Source organism: Macaca fascicularis, chromosome 5 (genome assembly GCF_037993035.2).
Source record: "Macaca fascicularis isolate 582-1 chromosome 5, T2T-MFA8v1.1".
NCBI classification, from domain to species: Eukaryota; Metazoa; Chordata; class Mammalia; order Primates; family Cercopithecidae; genus Macaca; species Macaca fascicularis.
In genome coordinates this window covers 169834653-169862480 of record NC_088379.1, presented here as the reverse complement: position 1 = coordinate 169862480, position 27828 = coordinate 169834653, and the positions used below count along the sequence as shown (strand labels likewise).

Sequence of the window (27828 nt, the reverse complement as noted above, 5' to 3'; positions counted from 1 at the left end):
CCCTAGAAATATCTTTGCTTTCTGCTGCTGTCTAGGCCTTTGTTACAACAAAGATTCTAATCCTCAGAATTATAGGGAGATAGCTGGGAACAGTATCTCACACCTGTAATGATCGCTTGAGCTCAGGAGCTTGACACCAGCCTGGGCAACATAATGTGACCTTGTTTCAAACAAAAGAAAAGACAAGAAAAGAAAGAAAAGAAAAAGAAAGAAGAAAAAGAATTATGGGGAGAAACCAGTGACCCCTGTGGCTCACTGAAGTGGTCAATTTCAACCAAGCTTACAACCAGGGTTCCTAAACTCTGTAACCCTCCAGTGCCCATAGAACTGTGATGGTACTAATAGAAGGCTTTCTGCAGTCAGAAACTTCAAAACATAATAACATGAAAAGGAACAGCCCCTAAAGTGTATTGCTTGTCAACCAAAAAAAAAAAAAAAAAAAAAGAATGAAAAACAATGGACATGAAAAGTCAAGGATATAGGGAAGAAAGAGGAAGAAAAATAACACCAAATTATAGATTCAAGGAGAGGACCAAACAACAACAACAACAAAACCACCAAACAAAAACAAAACAAAAAAACTGGAGGAAAATTCCTAATTTGCAACTTCAAGTTGAAAATGCAAAATTGCCAGGCTCCGTGGCTCACGCCTGTAATCCCAGCACTTTGGGAGGCCGAGACGGGCGGATCACGAGGTCAGGAGATCAAGACCATCCTGGCTAACACGGTGAAACCCCGTCTCTAGTAAAAAATACAAAAAACTGGCCAGGCGAAGTGGCGGGCGCCTGTAGTCCCAGCTACTCAGGAGGCTGAGGCAGGAGAATGGTGTAAACCCGGGAGGCGGAGCTTGCAGTGAGCTGAGATCCAGCCACTGCACTCCAGCCTGGGCGACAGAGGGAGACTCCGTCTCAAAAAAAAAAAAAAAAAAAGAAAATGCAAAATTTACCAAAAACAATCTAAAGAACACAAAAGATTAAAAGGTGCTGGTTGACTTTTCTGTCTGTGTAACCTGGATGATGATTGAACCTAAGCATCTGTTGATATGCATCATTGGAAAACCTTTATAGACTTTATTATTTCCCTCTAATTAGTTTACCAGGAGTCCCTCTGATTTTAAATGAAGAATCCTCTATTACCTTAGTGATGTTACTGAAGATAAAATGGAGGTAAAAGAGGTATCCTTTATCTTAACTATGAAAATCACTGGTTTCCCTAAATTTTCCATGGTGAGAACACACACTGGGATGAAATAGTAAAGAGAAAAGAGAAATACAATAAGTAATAAATGCAAATTAAATTACATCATCTGCATTTTCAAATTAGCTTTACAAAATGGGATCCATGGATGTTCCTGACCCCAGTGAAAAATGATATGATTAAATATTAGTTAAAATAGATACTCAAGATTTGAAACCCATGATGCAAGACCTAGGAGTGATTATCTCACTATTTCTGGGTTCAACCCCAATTTTGTGTGTTCTTATGCTTTGAAAGAAATATGACATCTCAGAGTGAATTGATGACAGCTTTAATGGGGTGATCTCTCCCAATGTTATTGACGTGACTTACTCTATCCAATCAGCAAATGGTAAATATCTGGCTACTACAGATTTGGCCAGGTTTTTTAAGGCTTATTTCGACAACTTCCTGGCCATGCTTTCCCTTTGCCTCAAAGGAATATTATGCATCTCTACCCACCAATCATGGTAATTTGAAAAAACTAGCTGGGTATGGTGACCTGTGCCGGCAGTCCTGGCTATTTGGAAGGTTGAGGCTGGAAGATCCCTTGAGCTCAGCAGTTCCAGGTTACAGTGAACCATGACTGCCCACTGCACTACAAGGTGACAGAGCAACCTCCTGGGTCCAAAACAATATATGAAATTTAAAAACCCAGCCCACTGGGCTCGGTAGCTCATGCCTGTAATCCCAGCACTTTGGGAGGTCGAGGTGGGCAGATCACTTGAGGTCGGGAGTTCGAGATCAGCCTGGCCAACATGGTGAAAGTGCGTCTCTACCAAAAATACAAAAATTAGCTGGGCGTGGTGGCGGGCTCCTGTAATCCCAGCTACTCCGGAGGCCGAGGCAGAAGAATCGCTTGCCTCGGGAGGCAGAGGTTACAGAGAGCGAAGATCCTGCCATTGCACTCCAGCCTGGGGGAAAGAGCGAAACTCCATCTCTCCATCTCAAACAAACACACACAACGCAGCCCTTGCCCTTGTGTTCCACCCAGCGCATGTGTCGCTCCCGCAGTTCCCACCCCATCATGACCATCATGCACGAACCCGGTGACCTGGCAGAGCTCAGGTTCTAAGATCTTCACTTTCGACCTCTCCCGGAGCCCGCAGAGGCCCCAGCCTCACCCCAGCGCCTCTCAAGGGCACCGAATGGGGAGCTGCAAAGTCCTCTACCCTCCAGGGGTCGGGTGCCAGCTGCCAGTAAAGGAACTGAACCCTGCTAAAGAGGCTTCTCTTTCTCCTGCTCACTTCATCTTCTGCCAGATCCCATAGCTGGAGTGTGCCGGCGCCCCTGCTTCTGGAGGACGCCCCGACCCCTGCGCGCCGGTCCTCAAGTCTTTAATCTGACTTGGGAGCCCTGGGACTCCGTGCTGGACCTCAGCACTGTTCTCCAGCACCACCAGGCCGACTTCTAACCCTGACTCCCCGCAATCCCCCCAAAAGAATCAGAAAAACCAAAGAAAACACCAGGCGTATCTGGTGCTGGAGAGCGTATTTCAATCTGGGACTGCCCAGGGAACTCAGACTCAGAACATTAGAGCAGAGAGGCCAGCTGCTGCTTGTGGGGAGACCGAGTAACAGAAGACTGAGGCACAGACGCTACAGGGCTACGCCGGGTGGGAAAAACCCAGAGAACGTCGTTAATTTATTTCTCATTGCTCCTAGTTAATATTTACTTGTATTCCCATATGTCTGCCTAGGTGATGGAGGAGTGTGTGTAATATTTGTTTTAACTTATGCAAGGGTGTGAGATGTCGCCCCTGCTGTAAATGGAGACCTCTCAGTATTTGAGCTTTGTGGGACTGGTGGAAGGGGGACACTTGGAACTACAGCAGAGTAGGAGAAGAAAAGGGGAGGACTCCAGTTAAGGAGGCCTTCCTGGCTGGAATCAAGTCTAGTGGTGGTGAGGCAGGAAAATAGAGTCTGGAGGCAGGGAACATAAGGCCAATTCACACTTCAGCTATAACAGGAAATATCCTCTCCATAAGGTGTAGACTGTAAATGACTTTATAATTTTACTTCATTCCCTCCATTTACATAGGGTGTACCCAAAGTAACCAATGGAATCCTCTAGGGGCTATTTAAACTCCCGAAAATTCTGTTAACAGGGCCTTTGAGCCCCTATGTTCAGACCTGCTCCCGCACTGCAAAGGGTGCTTTCATTTTCAAGAAAACCCTTCATTCTTTCCTTGCTTTGTGCATTTTGTCCAATTCTTCGTTCAAGACGCCAAGAACCTGAACACTCTCCACCGTTAACAGTGGGTTGTAGGTTTAGGAATGACACTCCGTCCTCCAGGATCTCCACTCTGTCCACTGTGTGAGGCATCTGCGGACCTCAGGAAAGATCTTCTGGGTCTTCTGGAATTTTCCCTTAGTGGGCAGCTGCAGGGTTAGGGGTTGGAGGGCTGTCACCTGGCAGCTGTCAAGATCACCTGGTATGTTTCGTGAATACAGAGAAACTTGAAATACTGTCCAAAAATTAAAAAGTAAAATAAAATAAACCAAAACATACAACTGGGGACATTCCAAGGGACTTCAGGGACTCCACAAAAGGAAAAGGAACAAAGACCAAATGTGTTTCTTATATCCCACACAGAGACTGACAACATACCAGATTCACCACACGGACTTTAATTTAAACTACATGCTCCCGGGTGAACTGGCTACAATAGGAGCTTTGACACTGCTCATAGCCCCATTCCCTCTACCACAACTACAGAGCTACCACCTCCAGAAGAGCAGGGAGGAGCCAGTGAGTTTTCTCCTGGGAGGCTGGCTGCTGCATGAGACTGCCCAGTTGGAGAGCTGCCTGAGAGTGTGAGAATCCAGAAAACACAGTCGAGGACAACTCTGGAAATAAGCCTCTTAGGGGGCAAACAGTATTACAACAACTGCAGAAAGAGCCTGACAAGATTTCTTAGTACAGGGGCCCCAATCCCTGGCCGCAGACTGGGACCTGATGGTGGCCTGTTAAGAACTGGGCTACCCAGCAGGAGGTGAGCCTGGAGAGTGAGCTTTACTACCTGAGCTCCACCTCCTGGAAGATCAGCAATGGTATTAGATTCTCATAGGAGCTCCAACCCTATTTTGTTTTTTTGGTTTTCTTTTAGTTTTTTATTTTGTTCCTTATCTTCACTTGATTGATCTCTTCTTTGCTTCTTTTTGTTGTTTTTTTTCTGTTTATTTTATTTTTGTTGTTGTTGTTTTGCCCAGACTGGAGTGCAGTGGCACAATCTTAGCTCACTGCAACCTCTGCCTCCCGGGTTCAAGTGATTCTCCTGCCTTGGACTCCCGAATAGCTGGGAGTACAGGAATGCACTTCCATGTCCAGCTTATTTTTTATTTTTAGTAGAGGCGGGGTTTCACCATGTTGTCCAGGCTGGTCTTGAACTCCTGACCTCAAGTGATCTGCCCACCTCGGCCTCCCAAAGTGCTGGGATTACAGGCATGAGCCACCACACCCGGCCTCCCCAACCCTATTTTGAACTGCACATATGAAGGATCTAGGTTGTGTGCTTTTTGTGAGAATCTAATGCCTGATATGAGCTGGAAGAGTTTCATCTCAAAACCATTCCACCCACTGCATGTCTGTGGAAAAATTATCTTCCATGAAACCAGTTCCTGATGCCAAAAAGGTTGGGGGGACCATTGCTTTAGCAAAGCTGCAGTTGAAAAAATGAAGGCTTTTCAAAATATTCAATCAAACCAGAAAGCAGATCCTTGATTACATTTGAGAGATCTTTTCAGTGCAGTGATAGGAGGTGGAAATGAAGGAAAATGAGTCAAATCTTTCAGACCCCAGTTCAGAAGATGCAATCAGAGAACAAGATAGAATTACCTTTCACTTTCCCTATGCTGACTGCATAAAGGAAAGAAAACTCCCTGCAGGGTTATAAGACTAAATTGGTCCTGAGGTCACCATACTGGTGAACAAGAAGTGGGGACTATGTTGTGTCTTTTGACCTGGATCGAGGAAGACACATCAGCTCTATAAGGACGGAAAAAGCTGACAATCCCCAGTGAACATCTGACAGGTGAATACAGGGCAGCTCCTTGCCCCACACCAAGTCTCTACTGGGAGCAGAATATCTGAGTGAGGATTGCACCAGGAGGCTCAGGTGAGCTACACTCAGTAAAGGTCCTGCAGCCTTTGGCTGGACCTAATCTGGGGAAAATAACCACATTGGAAAGAACCTTGGGAAGCTCATGTATTTTACTTTTTAAGCATCAGTTTTGTTTTTTAGATATTTTAATATACATCTAAAATTATACATATTTATGATTCAATATTTTCTCATATTAATTTGCATATTTATATGTACACATACAGAAATATATATAATTACATATCTTACATATGTAATTATAATTTTATTATGTTATCATATGAACATATATATACCTGACACATGGCTGGCACCATGGCTAAAATCCCAGCATTTTGGGAGGTCAAAGCAGGAGGATCGCTTGAGGCCAGGAGTTCCAGACCAGCTTGGCTAACATAGTAAGACCCCCATCTTTACAAAAAATAGTTTTTTATATTTACTTAAAATTTTATTATATTATAGTAGCATATACATACCCTTCACATATACCTATATATTTCACTCTTTACTCTGATATGTTATATGAGGAAGTTCTTTTGTATGTTGTATGAAAATCACAGATTTCGATTTCTCAAAAGGGGCCTAATGCTCTTTTGCCCTAATAACATCTAATAATGTCTGAGATGTTCTGCATAATCAGCTATCTACCATTAAACAGTCAACAGAAGTATGAGAAACACAAACCATTCTTGGAATATCTTGAATCCTGTGCCAAACCAAATCCTATTTTTTTAAAAAAATGTTTTCCAGGCTGAACTCAATGGCTCAGAATTGTAATCCTAGTACTGTGGGAGACCTAGGCAGGAAGATTGCTTGAGGTCAGGAGTTTGAGGCTACAGTGAGCTACGATCTTGCCACTGCATTTCTGTACTTCAATCTCAAAAAAAAAAAAAAAAAAGAAAAAAAGAAAAGGAAAACAAAACAAATTTTCCAGAAGATATGTCTTTATTGGTGTTTACATAAAACTTAAAGGGAAATTGAGGTTGATTGTCCTTGTTTTCATGTGACCACTACAGGGTGAAGAGGGGGATCAAGGAACCAGCCCCAGATGACTCAGGTAATCTGAGACCAGGCCTGGGATCCACACACCGGACACACAAGCACAATGCCTGGTCTCGCTCTTTCCTCAATCCCAATTTAAACGAATTTGGCAGTTTCATGAGATTAAAAAGAGTGCAGACAGGAAAGGAGATGGGATTGGCAGAGGAAGGAAAATTGATTAAGATTAGGGACAATTGTGAGGGAGAAGAGAAAAGGAGACAGAATCTGAGAGCTGTGAGACAGATTGAAAGGGGGCAGGTGGCTCAAAGAAAACAGTAAGAGAAATTAGCTTTCTGCATTGAGGTATTGATACGCTGAAAAGTGATTAGCTTTTTGAAGGAAACATTTTGTTTATTTATTTTTTTGAGACAGGATCTCGTTCTGTTGTCCAGAACGCAGGGCAGTGGCGCCATCCTGGCTCACTGCAACCTCTGTTCTCTGGGTCCAAGCGATTTTCCCACCTCAGCCTCCGGAGTAGCTGAGACCACAGAGACAGGCCACCACACCTGGCTAATTTTTGTATTTTTTGTAGAGATGGGGTTTCACCATGTTGGCCTGGCTGACCTCAAACTCCAGAGCTCAAGTGATTGGCCCGCGTCAGCTTACCAAATTGGTGGGATTACAGGCATGAGCTTCATCCCGGCTACGAAAGGAAGCTTTTAAATTGTACAGTATTTCATACATCCGTAATAGTAGAGAGAACAGTATGAAGAACCTACGAATAAAAAGAAACCAATTTCTATCATTTGAATTAACAATCTTTATAACCCCACCAGCTTCTCGTGCCAATGGAGCAAATTCCCAGACATCGTATAATTTTATCTGTACTTTATATTTCACCTTATAATTTCATTATTTCCTAAAATACATTATTTCAATTATAGTGTTACTATAACTTTTAATAAGCTGTTCAGTGTGAATTATTATTATTATTATTATTTTTGAGACGGAGTCTTGCTCTGTCACCCAGGCTGGAGTGCAGTGGCCGGATCTCAGCTCACTGCAAGCTCCTCCTCTCAGGTTCACGCCTTTCTCCTGCCTCAGCCTCCAGAGTAGCAGGGACTACAGGCACCCGCCACTTCGCCCAGCTAGTTTTTTGTATTTTTTAGTAGAGACGGGGTTTACCGGGTTAGCCAGGATGGTCTCGATGTCCTGACCTCGTGATCCGCCCGTCTCGGCCTCCCAAATTGCTGGGATTACAGGCTTGAGCCACCGCGCCCGGCCTTCAGTGTGAATTATAACCACATTTTTCTCCCACCAGTTGCAAATAACATTCAGTAAATTAAAACAGCAACTGGAATCCTATTCTCTTAGGGTGGAGCAGGGAGTGCCCTCAGTCCAGCACAGGTAGGGGTGGGTGGCAGAAGAGCAAACCAAACAGCTGAGGTTCCTTGAGAATGCAAACTTCTCACAGAATACAAAGTGCTCCGGAGGCCTAGGCGTCCCAAGAGCCCTGCAGTGCTTCCCGCAGCGGGCTAGGCGACACCTCCAGTAAGTCTGTACTGAAGTCAGGGCAGCAGAGCAGTGATTGTGCACGCAGCACCACCTCTGGGCTTCAACTTCCGGGTGAGATGGTGGAGGTCGAGCCTGACGTTGGAGACCAGGTGCAGCACCAGGTACCACAGTGGATGGAAGGATGTGCCCTGGGGTTGGGCAGCTATCCTCTTGAGAGGTGAAGCCAGCTGGACTTCCTGGGTCCAGTCTGGACTTGGAGAACTTTTCTGTCTAGCTAAAGGATTGTGAACACACCAATCAGCACTCTGTAAAAACACACCAATCAGCACTCTGTAAAAACGCACCAATAAGTGCTCTGTGTCTAGCTAAAGGTTTGTAAACACACCAATCAGCCCTCTGTAAAATGGACCAATCAGCAGGATGTGGGCGAGGCCAAATAAGGGAATAAAAGCTGGCCACTCAAGCCAGCAGAGGCAACCACTTGCATAACCTTCCACACTGTGGAAGCTTTGTTCTTTTGCTCTTCACAATAAATCTTGCTGCTGCTCACTCTTTGGGTCTGCACTACCTTTAGGAGCTGTAACACTCACCACAAGGGTCTGCAGCTTCATTCCTCAAGTCAGCGAGACCACAAACCCACCAGGAGGAACAAACAACTCCGGACGTGCCACCTTTACCAGCTGTAACACCCACTAGGAAGGTCTGCGGCTTCACTCCTGAAGTCAGCCAGACCACGAACCCACCAGAAGGAAGAAACTCCAGACACATCTGAACACTGCAAGGAACAAACTCCGGACACACCATCTTTAAGAGCTGTCACACTCACCGCGAAGAAGGTCCGTGACTTCATTCTTGAAGTCGGCGAGACCAAGAACCCACTGGAAGGAACCAATTCCGGACACGCTTTTTCCCCAGACCCAGCACCTGGAGAGCCATCCCTGCAGGGTGGGCTGAGCGAGCACTGCGTTCCTGGCGCAGGGCTTCAGGTCTCCCTGACAGACCTTACGCTAAACTGCAGTCTCTTTGCATAGTGATCCAATGACAAGCATACTGGTCCAACAGCGGTCGCTCCACCAGTCCTGGGAATCGTTTTCTCCTCGTGCCCTGTCAGTCGTTCATGCAGCCCAGGGAGGAATTTTAGTAGCAACACTCCGGCTTTCATACCACTGAAATTACCAGGCAACTCCAACTCAGAAGGACTACCAGGAAAAGGCAAGAAGAGAATCACCATCAGGCCCCAGTCCCTTTTTGTGACAAGTACTAGAGGGTTTGGGTCTGCTTGGGCTGTCTCCCGCTGGGCTCACCTGCCCTATTGAGCAGGCTGCCTCAAGGAAGAAGCTCACAGGGGAAATCTGACCTCTGAAACAGCAAGTATAAAATGCTTTAAATAAGCCAAAACTAAACTAATAGTTATGTTAACTAAAAATACATGGATGCTACCGAAGATAGTCGAATATTAGAGGAAGAGATTAAACTCTGATTTTGAGCACTTTATACTCTATTTAGAAAATGAATAAGATGCAGTTCTGAAAACCTGAAAATACAAAGAATAGGATATGATACACACACTAGATGAAAAAGAAACTTTCAGACCATATTATCTTAAAGCTCTAATAAGTGAGATAGCAAACTATTCACTGAAATAGACAACCAGTAATTGATATAAGGGTATGTATCAATAACATGTTTTAAGATAAAAAACTTCATGAGCTTTTCCATTTTAACTAAGGAATGATGGTTCTAGACTTCTGCCACAACATTATGGTCGACAAAAGATTCTTCATTTTACATAGATTTCACTCTAGGTCCTGAAACAGCACGTCATAATCTTGTATCTCTGAAGATAGAATACAGTGAGATTTGGAAAGACACCACAAAAACTCATGATCCAAAAAAGATTAAGGCTGGTACTACTAGGAGGAAGAGAGAGGACAAAATCAAACGGGATAGATATAATAGAGTTGTTTGTTAGAATTGTCTTCCCAGGAGATGGAAAAAGACACCATCACAATAGGATTTATGCTTTAGTATTCAGCTATCGAAATGTAATAACTTTGCTGAAGTCATTACTGTAGGTAGAGTGGCAAACGTTCTTCTATTAAAAGTAAAACCCGGTAATATTAGGATTTTTCTGGACAATGAAGTGGGTGACATTTAATCTTATAACTTGAATGCCAGGTCTCATATCTTTTCTTCAAGTGATATTTTTATGAAACTACTTAGGCTGTGTTTCACACCGGGTATGATTTGCAACCTCTTGTAACCTGTACAGCAAGATTATGAAGGATGAATTATTTGAAAACTATTTTGTATTTTTATTTAGGTGAGGAGATCTACAATTCTGAATTATGTGTTTACCACTTATAAGCAGAGAAAAGGTTTTCCTCTTCCATTATTTTAGCAGCTGTCAATAAAATAGTATTAGAAATGCATACTCTTCAGAGATGTAATGGTAGTAAATTATAAAGTATTTTTGATAGTCTAAGATGAAAGACGTTATTACTTACACAGTCATCAATGCATTCCACATTATGAATTAAAATTCCACATTATGAATTTTATCAAAATTACATAGAAAATTATTAGTTCAGTCCAGCAACAAGTCTAATATAAAAATGAAAATCTCCTGGGTCATGCTATCCTATGCCAAATTCCTGTTAAACAGAGGCATGATTTATTCCAGTGACCTTGCTGTTTCTCCATAACTGTAATATGTCTAATGCTAGACATTTCAAATTAACATTCTATTAGGTAAACTGAGAATTTAGGTCTCTCACACCACCCAGACACATACTCTATCTTTACCCACAAAATCCAAATATGGTAATGTAACTGGATTAATATGTTCATATGACTATATAATTGTTCACAGCTGAGCCACTTAGGTACTATAATTTGATACACAAATTTTGTTTTACTGTGATTAAAATTGCCTGATACTTTACTTGCTGCATTTTCTGTTTATCTCTTTCAGCCCCATAGCTGCTAATCTCTAAAGTTCCTCTCTAAACTCCACATGTAATTTGTTGATTATATTCATTTTCTTTGTAGTGCTCAATCTCCTGAAGCCCTCTATCATCTTAGCATGAACTGAAATTTGATGATATGATGCACGGCTGTCATCTGAGGCCTTTCATGTTTCCATTACCCTAAGCATCAACTGTTATTTTTTGTCTTATGTCCAGAGGTTTTAAGTCTATTGTTGTCTGAGTCGCTTGTTTCCCTTCTTAGTTTTTCCCTTCTTTTGGTGAGCGTATCACCAGGTAGTTCCCTGAGAAAGGGGTCTTGGAAGATGTGCCAGTCATTTCCCTGTGTGCTGTGAGATGTGGGAATGTGTGCTAGGCTCAGCATCACATCTGGAAGAGGGTCAAGAACATTTGTGAAGGCCACACATGCCTGAGACCAGAGTTCAGAGTGCCTGACCACGACTCATACTCAATCAGAACATCAGAGAACACGAGCTTCCCCAACTCCCAAAACCACACTAACAGGAGTTGAGTAAAAATAACAGTAGAATCCAGTTTGAGAAATGAAAGAGACATATCACGAGGGGAGTCTGAAGCCTTGAATGCACTAAGGGTAACCATAGAAATAACAAACTTCAAACTCTGCCTAACCTCTGGCTCGATTAATACAAACACACCCTCCCTACAGGCCTAGCAGAAGGGAAACAAGTTCATTTCTTCTATTGGTTGAATTGTGTTCTGCCAAAAACATCTATTGAAGTGCCTACCCCAGTGCTTCAGATGTGACCTCATTTGGAAATTAGGTCTTTACCAAGGTAATCTGTTAAGGGCGGGTGCGGTGGCTCACGCCTGTAATCCCAGCACTTTAGGAGGCCGAGGCGGGTGGATCACCTGAGGTCAGGAAATCGAGACCAACCTGGCCAACACGGTGAAACCCTGTCTCTAGTAAAAATACAAAAATTAGCTGGGCGTGGTGGCGGGCACCTGCAATCCCAGCTACTCGGGAGGCTGAGGCAGCATCGCTTGAACTTGGGAGGGGGAGGTTGCAGTGAGCCGAGATTGTCCGTTGCACTCCAGCCTGGGCGACAACAGTGAAACTCCATCTCAAAAAAAAAAAAAAGTAATCAGTTCAAATGAGGCCATTAGGGTGGGCCTTAATCTGAGTGCTGTCCTTATAAAAATAGAAAATTTTGACACAAATATATGCACAGAGGAAGGTTACGTGAGGAAACATGGGGAGAATGCCATCGGAGTGATGCATCTACTAGCCAAGGAATGACAGATTGGCAGCAACCCACCAGAGCCTGGAGGCATGGAAGCAATTCTGTATCACAGCCCTCAGAAAGAACCAATTCTGCTAACACCCATATTTTGGACTTGGCCTCCAGAACTGTGAGACAATAAATTTCCTGTTATGTAAACGATCCAGTTTGTGATACCTTATTAGGGTATTCCCTCCAAAACTAATATAATCTACAAGTATAAAAATGTTTACCTCAGTATGTATTTTTCTATATATGTCTGGTTTTCACCAAAAACAAAAAAGTACAAGGCATACAAAAAAAGTAAAAGGAAAATAAACCACACTCTAAAGAGACAAAATGAACATCAGAACCATACTAAGCTATGACGCAAATGTAGGAAATCTCATGAAAAATAATTGTAATTGATATATTAAAGGCTTTAGTGGAAAATAAAGACAATATGCAGGAGTAAATAGATAATTTCATCAGCGAGTTGGAAACTATAAAATCAAATGGAAGAGCTAGGCGCGGTGGCTCACACCTGTAATCCTAGCACTTTGGGAGGCTGAGGTGGACCATCGCTTGAGGTTAGGAGTTCGAAACCAGGCTGACCAACATGGTGAATCCCTGTCTCTACTAAAAATAATATTTAAAAAATTGCCAGGTGTGGTGGCAGGCACCTGTAATCCCAGCTACTCGGGAGGCTGAGGGAGAATTACTTGAACCCGAGAGGTGGAGGCTGCAGTGAGCCAAGATCGTGCCACTGCACTCTAGCCTGGGTGACAAAGTGAGACTCCGTCTCAAAAAAAAAAAAAAAAATCAGATAGAAATGCTAGCAGTGAAAACCACAGAAAAGAGATGAAGATGCCTTCAATGGGCTCATTAGTACCCTCAATACACTGAGGGAAATAATCAGTGAACTTGAAGATAGATAAACAAACTACCCAAACTGAAATATAAAGTGAAAAGAATAAAAAACAAAAACCAAGAACTGTGGGACAGTATCAAACAGTGTCATTTATGGACACTTGGAATCTGAGAAAGAAGAAATCTCATCACTAGGAAATGAAGGCAAAAATAAATAAAATTTAAAAAGAAAAACAGAGGAAATACTCATAAAATATCATGGCCAAGTATTTAGTTACAGACACTAAAACTCCAGAAACAAGAAGTCCAGAGAACACCAAGCATGATGAATATTAAAACACACACACACCCCCCCCAAAACAAGAAAAAAATGACAACATATCTCCAAACATATGAACATATCAATCAAATTCAAACTGCTTAAAATTAAAATCAAAAACAATCTTGAAGGCAGTCCAAATAAAAAACTACATTACTGCTATGCATGCCTTAACTACGGGAATATGTTCTGAGAAGTACGTCATAGGATGATTTCATCATTCTGTGAACGTCACAGAGTTATGTTATGTTAGATTGCAGTTGTGTAGCTTATTATGCCTGTAAGCTACACGGTACAGGTGAATGCTCCTAGGCTATAAACCTGTACAGCACATTACTGTACTGAATACTATAGAAATTGTAACACAATGGCAAGTATTTGTGTATCTAAGTATATGTAAGCATAGAAAATTTCCGTAAAAATGCAATTTTATAATCTTATAGGACCACCGTCATGTATGTGGTCAGTGGCTGAACCACTGTTTTGCAGTGCATGACTACTGACAAAGGAAGGAGGATAAGAATTACAACAGACCTCTCATCAGAAAATGTGAAATCAAGGAGACAATAGTTACTTCTGTAAATAAAAAAAAATCTTGCCAACTCACAATTCTATAACCGATTAGCACATTTCTCAAAAGTAATTGAAAAATACTTAGAAAAATAAAATGGAGGGAATTTGTTGCCATCAAGCAGACACTACAAGGAATGTTAAAGTACTTCAGGCCAAAGGAATATTATAGATGTCAGAAACTTGTGTTTACACAAAGAAATAAAGTGCATAAAATAAAGGTAATTGCTCTAACAGATAACTAGCTGTTTAAAACAATAATAAGGTCAGGCACGGTGGCTCACGCCTGTAATCCCCGCACTTTGGGAGGCCGAGGCAGGTGGATCACGAAGTCACCAGACTGAGACCATCTTGGCTAACACGGTGAAACTCCATTTCTTCTTAAAAAAAAAAAATACAACAACAACAAAAATAGCCGGGCATGGTGGCAGGCACCTGTAGTCCCAGCTATCCGCAGGCTGGGGCAGGAGAATGGCGTGAACCCGGGACGCGGAGCTGGCAGTGAGCTGAGATCGGGCCACTGCACTCCAGCCTGGGCGACAGAGCGAGACTCCATCTCAAAAAAAAAAAAGAGTATTTTTCCAGCATATGTAAAAGTATTGCATGAATACAAGACCACAAAGAATCAGTGAGAATTGGGAATATACTATTATTACAAGGTTCTTAAACTGAAAGGGAAACAGTATAATTTCACTTAAAGGAGGCCTCAAATTATTTTCAAATGTATACTGTAAACCCCTAGAAGAACCACTAAAAAATGTTTTTAAAAGATGTATACAATAAGGCCAGACACAATGGCTCATGCCTGTAATCCCAGCACTTTGGGAGGCCGAGGCAGGTGGATGACCGAGGTCAAGAGCGATATCATCCTGGCCAACATGGTGAAACCCAGTTTCTATTAAAAGTACAAAAATTAGGCTGGACGCGGTGGCTCATGCCTATAATCCCAACACTTTGGGCAGCTGAGGCGGGCATACTACGAGGTCAAGAGATCAAGACCATCCTGGCCAAGATAGTGAAACCCCGTCTCTACTAAAAATACAAAAATTAGCTGGGCATGGTGGTGTGCGCCTGTAGTCTCAGCTATTTGAGAGGCTGAGGTTGCAGTGAGCCAAGATTGCACCACTGCACTCCAGCCTGGTGACACAGCGAGACTCCATCTCAAAAAAAACAAAAAAACAACAAAAAAAACCTAGCTGGGCGTGGTGGCACATACCTGTAGTCCCAGCTACTCAGGAGGCTGAGGCAGGAGAATCACTTGAACCTGGGAGGCGGAAATTGCAATAAGCCGAGATTGCACTACTACACTCCAGCCTGGTGACAGAGCGAGACTCTGTCTCAAAAAACAAATAAATAAAAAGTTAATAGAAGAGATTAAAATTTAATCATTAAAACATGGTTGTTTAAACCCAGAGAAGCAAGGCATGGTGGTGTGCACCTATAGTCCCAGCTATTCAGGAGGCTGAGGCAGGAAGATCTCCTGAGTCCAGGAGTTTGGGGATGCAGTGGGCTATGATTGTGCCTGTGAATAGCTATTGAATGCTAGCCTGGGCAATATAGCCAGACCCTGTCTTAATCCTAGCACTTTTGAAGTCCAAGGTGGGTGGATCACTTGGAGCCAGGAGTTTGAGTCCAACCTGGGCAACATTAGTTAAGATCTTGTCTCTAATAAAAACAAAAAACAGAGAATTCAAAATCAGCCTTCTTTTCAAGTTTCTATGAGACACTCACCAAGATAAACCATATCATAGGCTATGAAACACACCCTCACACATTTAAAGAATAGAAACATACAAAATAAAGTTGATATTATAGAAAAATCTCTGAGAAATCCGCAAAAATGTGAAAATTAGTACACTTCTAAATACCCCTTGGGTCAAAGACTAAGTCTCAGGAAAATTAAATATTTTGAGCAAAATACAAATACAGTATTTCCAGGGAAATTTACAGCATTAAATTTATAACATATATTAGAAAAGAAGATCTAAAATCAGTAACTTAACCCTTTACCTTAAGAAACTAGAAAGAAAAAAAGCAAATGTAACGCTTTTCAATGTAAAGCATACAGAAGGACGAAAATAAAAATTAGAGCAGAAATCAATAAAATTGAAATTGGAAACAAGACAGAAAATCAACAAAACCAAAGCTGATTCTTTGAAAGATAAAAATAGAGGCAATAAATTGATAACTGCCACAAACTGCCCAACCTAGTATGGGATTTCAAATGCATGCTCTTTCCACTACCTCAGTGCCTTAGTTTCGGCAATGAGTGAGGGATAGAACAATTAGGAAGAAGCCTGATTATGTACGGGAAATAGGGAAAAGAATATTATAGCAATGATTTCTTGGGACATAAGGTTGGTGGTGGAATATTAAGTAGCCAGAAACTGGCAAGAGGAGTGCAGAGTAGGGATGCTGGAAATACACAATTATATTTTTCATTTACGAAACCCTTTATCACCTACAAAAATGATTGTCTTTAAACTATGATTGTTTTCTTGTCCAAGGAAGCCACTGCGTTCACAGTTCACAGATCCTCAAATATTTCAGTTAATCCATATTTCTCTAATAACACATTTCACCAATGTCATCCTGTTTTTGATGTCTACTATAATTCATTACTGTAATTTAGCCAGGAGGTATGTAATTTTCTCTGGATGGGTTAAGATTAAGATAACTGGCCAGGCGTGGGGGCTCATGCCTGTAATCTCAGCACTTTGGGAGGCTGAGGCAGGTGGATCACTTGATGTCAGGAGTTCAAGACCAATATGGTGAAATATGGTGAAACCCTGACTCTACCAAAAAATACAAAAATTGACCAGGTGTGGTGGCACGTGTCTGTAATTCCAGCTACTTGGGAGGCTGAGGTGCAAGAAATTGCTTAAACCCAGGAGGCAGAGGCCACAGTTAGCAGAGATCACGCCACTGCACTCCAGCCTGGGCAACAGAGCTAGACTCCATCTCAAAAAAATAAAAAATAAAAATAATTGAAGCATTGCAATAGTACCTGGAGCTTAAATTTATCCATTATAATGCCAGCTGACTTTGGGTGCAAGTTCCTGACCAAATTTGTGTAACTGACTAAATGTCATGCTTATAGAACATTTGTTTATGCTCATGTATTTCATAATACATTGCAGATATAACTATATATTTCTCAATTTAAAAGGTTACAAATATGTAAGAGTAAATTGTCTCAAAACTATAATTCCAGACCCAGCAAAACTTCTGATTAAATATCAGGATAGACTAAAGACATTTTCAGAGGCCGGGCATGGTGGCTCACGCCTGTAATCCCAGCACTTTGGGAAGCCGAGGTGGGTGGATCACAAGGTCAGGAGATGGAGACCATCCTGTCTAACATGATGAACCCCCGACTGTACTAAAAATACAAAAAAATTAGCGGGCCGTGGTGGTAGGCGCCTGTAGTCCCAGCTACTTGGGAGGATGAGGCAGGAGAATGGCATGAACCCGGGAGGCGGAGCTTGCAGTGAGCCAAGATCACGCTACTGCACTCGAGCCTGGGCAACAGATCAAGACTCCGTCTCAAAAAAAGAAAAAACAAAAAAAGGTCTCAAAAACTTTATTTCCCATGAGCCTTATTAGAAAGCTACTGAAGGATGTGCTCCAATTAAACAAGAAACCAACTTCCAAATGGAAAAACATAAAAACAGGTAAAACAATTCAAGAGATGCCAAGAATATCTCCAAGATACCTGAGCAGCTGGCTTAGTGAACCAATGTGCCTGCGTTGCAGATTAGACGGCTCCTTGAGACTATTCTGCAAGATGAAAATGGTGTAAAGCCAGAAGCCTTTAAATGAATTCAGGAAATCAGACAAGTGCAGGGGACAGTTTGGGAACGAATTAAGAATAAGAACATGGAGCTCTTTCCTTTTGCAGCCATCACTGAAGTGGGAGCGGCCAAAATGAAGTTCAGTCCCTTTGTGACTTCTGACAGAAGCAAGAACCACAAAAGGCATTTCAATGCACCTTCCCACAGTCACAGGAAGACTTTGTCTTCCTTTCTTTCCAAATTGCTGAGACAGAAGTACGACGTTTGATCCATGCCCATCCAATAGGATTATGAAGTTCAGGTTGTACGAGGACACTATAAAGGTCAGCAACTTGGGAAAGCAGTCCAGGTTACAGGAAGAAATACGTCATCTACACTGAACAGGTGCAGTGGGAAAAGGCTAATGGCACAACTGTCCATGTAGGCATTCACGCCAGTAAGGTAGTTATCACTAGGCTAAATCTGGACAAAGACTGCAAAAAGATCCTTGAAAAGAAAGTCAAATCTCGCCAAGTAGGAAAAGAAAAGGGCAAAACAAGAAAGAAACAATTGAGAAGATGCAGAAATAAAGTAATCTTATATAGAAGCTTTGGTTAAAACTTTAAATGAAAAAAAAAAAAAAGGTTAAGAACATGGAAAACAAAGCATACTGACAATGAGATTATTTACTACAGGGAACAGTTATAGAAAAAACAAAATGCCAATCACTGCACAATGCATGGCTGATAAATGAATGTTATTCAAATAGTCAAAATAAATGTGAGACCGTATTTTAAAATAAAAATGATAAATTCTATTTCAATGGCATTGAAATAATCAAAATAAATATGATAAAATATTCTAAAACAAAAATGATAAATTCTATTAGAAGGGCCACTGGGTGAAGGCTGTTCCAAATTCTTATCTTCCAAAGTGGGACATAATACTTCAAACTAAAAAATCCAAAAGTATTATTAGAATGTGATTTGGTGACTATAAAGGAGCTGAAAAGTTCAGAGTGGCTGCTTCTGAACTTTTGCTGGCAGGAATGGTTATAAAGCAATATTTGTAAATCAAAAAAATTTTGTAAACAATAATTGAAACTATAAGCCTAGATTTTTAAAAACTGTGCTTTTGGGCTGGGTGCAGTGGCTCACGTCTGTAATCCCAGCTCTTTGGGAGGCCGAGGTGGGCAGAACACCTGAGGTCAGGAGTTCAAGACCAGATTGGCCAACATGGTGAAACTCCGTCTCTACTAAAAACACAAAAATTAGCCAGGTGTGGTAGTAGGAGCCTATAATCCCAGCTACACTGGAGGCTGAGGCACGAGAATCGCTTGAACCCGGGAGGCAGAGGTTGCAGTGAGCCAAGATAGGGCCATTGCACTCAAGCCTAGGCAACAGAGTGAGACTCCATCTCAAAAAAGAAAGAAAGAAAAGAAAGAAAAGAAAAGAAAAGAAAAGAAAAGAAAAGAAAAGAAAAGAAAAGAAAAGAAAAGAAAGAAAGAAAGAAAGAAAGAAAGAAAGAGAAAGAAAGAAAGACGGATGATCAATGATCTAGCTTACACAGGAAGAAATATCGATGTCTCTATTTGCCCATGACATGACTACCTCTGCAGAAAATCCAATGGAATCTACATAAGAGCTCCTAGAAGTGAGTTTAGCAAGCTAATAGGAAATAAGATTAATGCACAAAAATCAATTTCTATATTCTAGTAATGAACAATTAGAATTGAAATAATCAACATAAAAATATCAAATACTTAAGGACAAATCTGACAAAAGATGCTAAACACATGTACATTGAAAACTACACATTTCAGACAAGTTAATGACATAAAAATTGATGGAACAGACTAGATTCATTGTCTCAGTTATATCTGCTAGCTGACGTGTTAAGATGTCAATTTTCTCCACATTAATCTAAAAAGATACAACATAATCCCATCAAAAGCTCACCAGTCTTTTTTGTTGACACAAGTTTTTCCAAATGTTACATGCGTGATCTATTGAATGATATTAATCTCTGAATTAACAGAATAAACCTAAGGAGGAAAACATGGAACTAAGTTAAGATGGATTCTGAGCCTAGAGATCAGTTCCCAAAGTGAAGTGAAGGACAGGAGCTGAACAGCACTAGAAGGTACTCTGTCCGGAGGGAACAGAAGAAGATTATCTACTGGTTATGTGTATACATGTGTGTGGTAGAGGAGGATGTTAAGAGTGCCATCTCATTTTCTTTCCTTTGTTTTTGAGATTGAGTTTCGCTCTTGTCGCCCAGGCTGGAGTGCAATGGCCCAATCTTGGCTCACTGCAACCTCCGCCTCCCGGGTTCAAAAGATTCTCCTGCCTCAGCCTCCTGAGTAGCTGGGATTACAGGCATGTGCCACTACGTGCGACAATTTTTTTTTTTTTTTTTTTGAGTCTTTCTCTGTCGCCCAGGCTGGAGTGCAATGGCGCAATCTCGGCTCACTGCAAACTCTGCCTCCGGGGTTCACACCATTCTCCTGCCTCAGCCTCCCGGCCGATGAATGCCTTTAATAAAGACTTAATCTTGGCCAGGCGCAGTGGCTCACGCCTGTAATCCCAGCACTTTGAGAGGCCGAGGCAGGTGGATCACCTGAGGTCGGGAGTTCGAAACCAGCCTGACCAACATGGAGAAACCACGTCTCTACTAAAAATTCAAAATTAGCCAGGCATGGTGGTGCATGCCTGTAATCCCAGCTACTCAGGAGGCCGAGGCAGGAGAATCACTTGAAGCCAGGAGGCAGAGGTTGCAGTGAGCCGAGATCGCACCACTACACTCCAGCCTGGGTGACAGAGCGAGACTCCATTTCAAAAAAAAACAAAAAACAAAAAACAAAAAAACAAAAAAACAAAACTTAATCTTAAAGGAAAAATATTTAGGCAACACAGAAAAAACATTATTGGGCTTCTATTGGCAATTACAGGAGTGATAGTTTTCTTATATAATACATTCCTTCAGTAATATATTTTTCAAGTATTTTGTCTTAGAATTTCTAAGGTAGTTTGTCATTGACCCCGTAATTTTTTTTTTTTTTTCTTGAGAGGGAGTTTCGCTCTTGTTGCCCAGGCTACAGGCTAGAGTGCAATGGTGCAATCTAGGCTCACTGCAACCTCCGCCTCCCGGGTTCAAGTGATTCTCCTGCCTCAGCCTCCCGAGTAGCTGGCATTACAGGCATGCGCTACCACGCCCAGCTAATGTAGTATTTTTAGTAGAGACGGGATTTTTCCATATTGATCAGGCTGGTCTTGAACTCCCAACCACAGGTGATCTGCGTGCCTCGGCCTTTCAAAGTGCTGGGATTACAGCCTTGAGCTACCACGCCTGGCCGACTCCATAATTTATTATAAAGTAGGTCCTATAATCACATATTTTTAGAAGTTGCTGAAACTGAGATATAAACGATTCTGTTTTTTTGGTGGGGAAAACTGGACAAATTACAGAATGGCCAAAACTAGATTCACTGGCTCAGTTATGTCTAATAGTTGAAACAAAATGACAGTCTTTTAACAGTTCTTCATTCAGAATCTGTTACTGTAGAAATTTTAAGAGGTCTTGAGTCAGTTCCAGTATAAAAATAAGGCCAAAGTGCTCCTGTAAAATCATCATTAAAAGTATAGAGAAGAGATCTATCATTCAAATTATAAAAGGAAACCTCATTCATTTCATAGTCTAAAAAAATGCCAATCTTACTAGGTGTTACTTTGGGCAGCAGAATAATTTCCTTATGGCCCAATACAATATAATTATTCTGACTAGATCGTCAAATTCCCCATAGTCCATCCTGTACTAAAATTGGTTGACTCTTCCTCCTTCTGGGAAGAGAGTCATTACAGACACCAAGAATCCATTCAGGCTTGTCTTTCACTTCTACTTCCCAGTACTGCCTGCCACAGCTATATCCCTTAGAACCCAGGACAGCTGGGAGGAGATAAAATCTTCTTGGGTTACGAGGTAAGTTTTGTGTTGTATTTCCATACCGCACAGTTCTTCTATCTTCTGAGACTATAAGTTTACGATGTGCTGTTTCAGGATCTAGAATTACATCTACTTGAAATCGCTTGATGATTTTGTTTAGGCCAGAATATTGTGGAGGCAGATGGTAACCATATTCTTTTAATTTGAATGAAAAAGGTTCAGGGAATTTTAAATTTTTATATCTGTGATAGATATCCTTAACATTAGCCAGTAATTCCAGTTCTGACTTCACATGTATGCTCTCTATCTCCTTTAGGAGATATTTTAATGAGGAGGTATAATCTGAAAATTTTGTTAGGCTTTCATTTAGTTGTGCTAAAATATCCATCTCTTCATCTTGTAATTGCCTAAGAACAGTCTCTTGCTGATTTTGCAGAAATAACCTAAGTTGCTCAAATTCAGACTTGACTTCTTCTGCCCTATGTTTTACCTGTTTCTTCAGTTCCAGTGATTTTCTGGTTTGCATAGTTATGACTTTTTCAATTAGTTCCACTCTCTCCTTCCACGGTGCATTATATTCCTCCAGTTTCTTCCTATGATACGAGGCAGCCTTCTTTATGGGCCAAACACAGTGATGCTGGTGATCAGTGGAGAAACTGCACCTTGGACATAAAAGCTCTAGGTCTTTCTGACAGAAGAAAGTCAAAAGCTGATTATGCTTCTTACACACATGCTTCTCTTCCTGCCTCTTCCTCTTGCTTCTTATCTGGAGTTGCTTAGCAAGTTCAGTCAAACTACCCAGCTGGGGATTGCTTACAAATTTCCTTTCTGGACAGCAAAAGTGGCAAAAGGGGCAGGGGAAACTATCACCTAGATCTTCCAGGACATAATGATGTAGGAGAGACAGAAGTTATGCCCACAGCTGATGGTCACTGGGTCTTTCAAGTAGTCCAGACAGATGGGACAGCTAGCCTCTGCTCAGAGGTCAGCCAGGGCCGCCACAAATTCCACTGAGCCTTGAACAAAGATGGTAGGTAAGATAATTCTTTTAGTTTAGCAAGGCCTAGCTCTCTAGAGCTCATGACCCACAAGGTCTGGGGAAGAAGTGGATATCTTCCCCAGACCTTGAAATCTGGCCAGCTTTCAGTTTTACTGACTTGGCATGTTAATGGCAGCTTCTGGAAACTTGTTAAGCCCTCAATCTGTTCATAACTCCCCATAAGTCAGGACAACATTTTTCACCTTAGCTCACCATTCAGAGCCCTTCATATTTCACTATCTTCATCTGGCTACAGTCCCCTAAAGTACTGGGCCAAAATCATCCAACCAACCAACCTAGGTGCCACGCTTTCCCTCTTCACAAACTACTTGCTGCATAGATTACCCCACCCTCACTTCTTTCCTAGGACTAAGTTTTGGTCCTTCTAGAGACTCAGCCCAAGAGAAATGTTCTCTAAGATAATTTATTATATGTCAGGCACTATGCTAAGGATCTAGGATCTTCCACATAGTCACAGGTTCAACTAAACCATCAGAACAACTAAACCATCAGAACAACTCCATAAATTGTTCAACAACTAAACCATCAGAACAACTCCATAAGTTAGGAGCTATTATCCTCAATTAGAGCTGTAAAAGCAGAGTCTACAAGAATTTGAACACGCTTATCCAACATTATGCTAATTGGCATAACCACTGGCATGATACTCAATTACTAAGTTGTAGTGCTCCTTCTTTACACTCCCACATCATCCTATGCATCTCTCTATATATCAAATCACCTTACATTTTTCATATTTGATATGTTCAGTTGTTCATATTTAATAACTTACCCCAATTTTTTTTTTTTTTTTTTTTTTAGCTGGAGTTTTTCACTCTTGTCACCCAGGCTGGAGTACAATGGCGCAATCTTGGCACAGTGTAGCCTCTGCCTCCCAGGTTCAAGTGATTCTCCTGCCTCAGGCTCCCAAGTAGCTGGGATTACAGGCATGCACCACCGTGCCTGGCTAATTTTTCTATTTAGTAGAGATGGGGTTTCACCATGTTGGTCAGGCTGGTCTCAAACTCCTGATCTCTGGTGATCCACCCACCTTGGCCTCCCAAAGTGCTGGGATCACAGGTGTGAGCCACCGTGCCTGGCCAACATATCCCAAATATTTTAACGGGTTAAAATGGGCTTATTGATCCAACACTACAACGGTGAAAAAAGAAAAAATACAAATTGACAGATAGCAATACCTAACAGAATTGGGTATTCATCCAATGGTAACACTTAACTAGTTACATGTACTTGGTCAAGTTAATTTCTCTGAGTTTCACTTCTCAGAAAGTAGGAAAAAATACTATATTACGTTTTAAGCATAAATGAATAAATTAAGACACCTGCCACAGTACTTGGCATTTAACACATATACAGTAAAAAGTATTATAGGCTGGGCACGGTGGCTCACACCGGTAATCCCAGCACTTTGGGAGGCCCAGGCAGGTGGATCACCTGAGGTCAGGAGTTCAAGACTAGCCTGGACAACATGGTGAAACCCTGTCTCTACTAAAAATACAAAAATCAGCTGGGCATGGGGGCAGGTGACTGTAATCCCAGCTACTCAGGAGGCGGAGGCAGGAGAATCACTTCAACCTGGGAGGCGGAGGTTGCAGTGAGCTGAGATCATGCCATTGCACTCCAGCCTGGATGACAAGAGTAAAACTGTCTCAAAAATAAAAATAAATAAAAAGTATTATAAGACAATCTCAGAAAATCTCAAGAGCACATACAAATTTAGGTGAATCCATATAATTCTATTATCCCATGTTATATTTTATTACATGAAATACATATATATAGAGAGATAGATATATTTACTTGCATATAAAGCACATTTGGCCAGGCATGTTGGCTCACACCTGTAAGCCCAGCACTTTTGGAGGACAAGGCAGCAGATCACTTGAGGTCAGGAGTTCGAGACCAGCCTGGCCTCATGGTAAAACCCTGTTTCTACTGAAAATACAAAAATTAGCTGGGTATGGGTGTGGTGGCGTACACCTGTAATCCCAGGTACTTGGAAGTCTGAGACAGGAGAATCACTTGAACCCAGGACGTGCAGGTTGCAGTGGGCTGAGATCATGTCACTGCACTCCAACCTGGGCAACAGAGCAAGATTCTGTTTAAAAAAAAAAAACCCAAAGCACATTAATATTTAACCTAAAAGTTGTTATGTCTTATAAGGTTGCTAATCTTCAAATGATTGATAAAGGCAGTAACTTCCAACAGGTTCACTGTAGTAGTGGTGTGCTTCAAAAATTTTCCTATACTAATTCTGGAGTAAGACAGAAATTTCAGGATTTTAAAATATATCCTTTACTTAAATAGTCAGCCCTCTGTATCAGCAAGTTCAGTATCCACTAACACAATTGACTGTGAATACAATTGAAAATACAGTATTCCTGGGATGCAGAATCTGCATCCATTGGTCTTGAGCATTCATGGATTTTGGTATCTTCAGGGTGCCCTGGAACAAATACCCTGTGTATATCCAAGGATTAGAGTACATTTAACTTGTGAAAAATTTGAACACAGAACTACAGAAAATAAGGACAATGACTGGGCATGGTGGCTCACAATTGTCATCCCAAAACTTTGGGAGGCAAGGTGGGCAGATCCCTTGAGCCCAGGAGTTCGAGGCCAGTCTGAGCAAAATGGCAAAATCTCATCTCAACGAAAGGGAAGGGGAAGGGGAAGGGGAAAGAAAGGGGAAAGGAAAGGAAAAAAAAAAAAAGGAAAAAGGAAAGGAAAGGAAAAGAATAAAAATTCTTTTAAAAGAATAAAAGAGAGGAGAAAGAAAGAAAATAAAGAATACTGTCTCTTATAAACCGCTCTTCCCACCATCCCACACTAAGCGAGGATATGGTAACTCCCAATTCTTAACACTTTTTTTTTTCCCCACACGGAGTCCCACTCTGTCTTCCAGGCTGAGGGGTAGTGGCACGATCTTGCCTCACTGTAACCTCCACCTCCTGGATTCAAGTGATTCTCCTGCCTCAGCCTCCCGAGTAGCTGGGATTACAGGCATGTGCCACTACACCTGGCTAAGTTTTGTATTTCTAGTAGAGGTGGAAAGGTTTCGCCATGTTGGCCAGGCTAGTCTTGAACTCCTGGCCTAAGGTGATCTACCCACCTCGGCCTCCCAAAGTGCTGGGATTACAGGTCTGAGCCACCGCACCTGGCCTGCTAAATACTTTCAAATGGGTACTTTTGAGCAGAGCAAGAAAGACAGAAAGTGCATGGGAATAGGGGTGAGGTTGCATAGGGTGTTCAGTGTCAGGCCTCTGAGCCCAACCTAAGCCATCATATCCCCAGTAACCTGCACGTATACATCCACATGGCCTGAAGCAACCGAAGAGCCACAGAAGTGAAAATAGTGCTTAACTGATGACATTCCACCATTGTGATTTGTTTCTACCCTACCCTAACTGATCAATGTTCTTTATAATCTCCCCCACCCTTGAGAAGTTTCTTTGTAATTCTCCCCACCCTTGAGAATGTACTTTGTGAGATCCACCCCCTCCCCCAGAACATTGCTCTTAACTCCACCGCCTATACCAAAACCTATAAGAACTCATGATAATCCCATTACCTTTGCTGACTCCTTTTTCGGACTCAGCCCCCCTGCACCTAGGTGAAATAAACAGTCATGTTGTTCACACAAAGCCTGTTTGGTGATCTCTTCACACGGACGTGTGAAACACTCAGAGACTGGAAAAAACTGAGGCTGAAGAAATTTTAAGAATCTTGCCCAATGTCAACAGTTAGTAAACTGCAGAGCATCATTACAAAAAATTGTCAAATCAGAAGAAAAAATATATTTTTAAGAAAACATGTATAAAAAAGGACTCTAGCACGGGGCAAAGGACACGACAGGTATTCACTCCAGGTATCATTGTGCCCTCCTTTCCCCAAGCATACACACAAATCAGTCTTCTCTACTATTTAAAATCAGGACATTAAGTGAACACAACAGCTCTGCAGGCATGGTCACCACGCTCGTTTAAACCACTATGTCTCTCTCCTAGATACACAATGGTGCCTCCAATTTCTTAAGTCTGTAGCTAAATTGATCTTCTCAAATACAAATAGAATCCTTTCATCTTCCAAGTGAAAACATTCCACTGGTCTTTTATTACTTTATGGAGGCAGTTCTCAAATCTTACCTTGCATTATAATAACGTGGAGGTCTTGGTATAAGATTGCTTGGGCCACATCTCCAGCTTCTGATTCAGTAGGGCTGTTTTTTTCCTAAGTTCCCAGATGATGACGCTGGCCTGCGAACTGTACTTTGTGAACCTACGCTTTAAGGAAAACAAAGCAAAAAGATCCATTAAGATCTAGTTCGAGTTTTTTGCCTAGCTCCCCATCATGTCATATATCACCGTTATAATGTGATTTTACAGCTACTCTGCAATTCTTTACCTAACGTGTAAAAATCCCTCATCAGGCAGCAAGCTTATTGGTGGGAATATGTCTCTAGCTTGTTTAAGGAATAAATAAAACCTGTGGTAGATTCCAAGCTCTCAGTTTCAACCGTCATCATACTGGCTGATTGTTAACATGCCTGCACCTAATGCGCCTCATCTACAAAGTAGAAGTAATAATTCGTACCTGTAAGACCCTTGTGAGGATTAACGGATGCTTACATAGGTCAAGGGTGCAGGCGATGTAGGCTGGTGGGTTCTCAACTGGCAGCTACCACTTCACTCCCTTAACTCCCGAAACCCCACTCCCAAACACGTACATTAACTCTTTGAAGAAACATGGCCACTTCATAAACCCTAACTTGGATCGTAACATTGAAAGCTTGATTGATGCAGGCCCACCACCCCCATTCTAACGCTACAATCTTGAATTTCTCACAAAAGCCTCGCCAGAGAATAAGGAGATCCAGTCGTGGGCAGGCAGCGACTCGGAGGTCTGGGCACAGAGAATGTTCAGGAAGCCCCTGCCCAGTTAAGCCTCCTGTCGAGACCCTTCTGGGCCTTTCCTCCGGCTTTCTCAGCTCACCTGAAGCACACAGATCGGTAACCCTGGCCACAGGATAGACAGGAGCCACCTAGCCGGCGAGGAAGTACTCAAACCCCAATCCCACCAAGTTCGCGGCTTCCTGCCTGGGGCTCAGCCTGCGCGGTGATTGGCGGTTCCTCCGGAAGTGGTTGGGAAGGCTCTGCGCATGCTCTGTGACCCGGGGTGCAGGGACCGTGTGAAGACTATGAGAGCTGGGGGCGCCCTCCTGTGTGATGAGGGCCCAGTTGACCCCAACTA

The 27828-nt window shown here is 42.1% G+C and overlaps 1 protein-coding gene, 1 long non-coding RNA gene and 2 pseudogenes across 2 annotated transcripts in view; 2 read left to right on the top strand and 2 right to left on the bottom strand.

Annotated features, from left to right (window-relative positions):
* Positions 1 to 27828, top strand: part of LOC102126915 (tripartite motif-containing protein 60) — a 98679-nt gene that overhangs the window by 47864 nt on the left and 22987 nt on the right. Inside the window, exon 8 of the mRNA XM_065545663.2 lies at positions 6358 to 6398. The gene's annotated coding sequence lies outside the window, so the exon portion shown is untranslated. The remainder of the gene's footprint in view (positions 1 to 6357; positions 6399 to 27828) is intronic.
* Positions 2949 to 27647, bottom strand: LOC123573649 (uncharacterized). The gene is made up of 6 exons (XR_006698361.2): positions 27571 to 27647; positions 26724 to 26861; positions 8664 to 9036; positions 6989 to 7097; positions 5638 to 5752; positions 2949 to 3667 (listed from the first exon to the last, which is right to left on the bottom strand). It is a non-coding gene; the product is annotated as an uncharacterized lncRNA (long non-coding RNA).
* Positions 15653 to 19656, top strand: LOC107129857 (large ribosomal subunit protein uL24-like; annotated as a pseudogene).
* LOC102125515 (tripartite motif-containing protein 60-like) lies at positions 21103 to 23267 on the bottom strand (annotated as a pseudogene).